This window comes from Octopus bimaculoides, chromosome 12 (assembly GCF_001194135.2).
Source record: "Octopus bimaculoides isolate UCB-OBI-ISO-001 chromosome 12, ASM119413v2, whole genome shotgun sequence".
Taxonomy (NCBI): Eukaryota; Metazoa; Mollusca; class Cephalopoda; order Octopoda; family Octopodidae; genus Octopus; species Octopus bimaculoides.
Genome location: NC_068992.1, coordinates 39,367,759 through 39,368,601, shown reverse-complemented (window position 1 = coordinate 39,368,601; position 843 = coordinate 39,367,759).

Sequence of the window (843 nt, the reverse complement as noted above, 5' to 3'; positions counted from 1 at the left end):
CGTCGTCGTCGTCGTCATCATTACGATCACCGTGGTGGTTGTAGCCGTGATGTACCGAAGATTAAAGAAAACAAAATGGTGTTTAGTTCCGTGTGTGCTACATTCCAGACTACAAAGACCTTCCAGATTTAACTTGGACTTGACTGAGGACGGCGTCCATATTGAAACCTCTCCCCTTTCCTCACACCTTTGCTCTTCTCCTTCCTCTCTCTCTCTCTCTCCCTCTCTCCCTCCCTCCCTCTTTCCCCAGTGCTCCATTCCTCCATCTCCTCACCTCCACCATGACTTTTACATTCCCATTCAGCATCTTGATGTTGCTTTTTATCCGGTAATTGAGCAAGCCTAGTCTCTAAGGCATTCTAGTCGTGACCATCTCTTTTGTTTTTCAGTGCTTTAATATAACTAGAAGTACATTCATTGAATGTTCTTTTTTATCTTTTATTTTTCTCATTACAATTATTTTAAGGCGATTTGCCTGTTATTTCTAGCATCTGAAATGACTGCTTAAAAGATCCTAGTTTCAATGCAGTGAAGTAATGTCTCGATTAATGTGAATCCACGTCTTCATTAATATCTCCCTCCTAATTATCGATATAATTAGTACTTGGTGACTGAGACTAACGTCTATATTATACGTGTACACACACATACACACACACACACACACACACACATACATACGTGTGTATATAACAACCTAATGTGATATATATATATATATATATATATATATATACATCCCTATACACACATATAGATATATATACATGCATACATACATACATGTATACACACACACACACACACACACACACACACACACACATATATATATATATATAT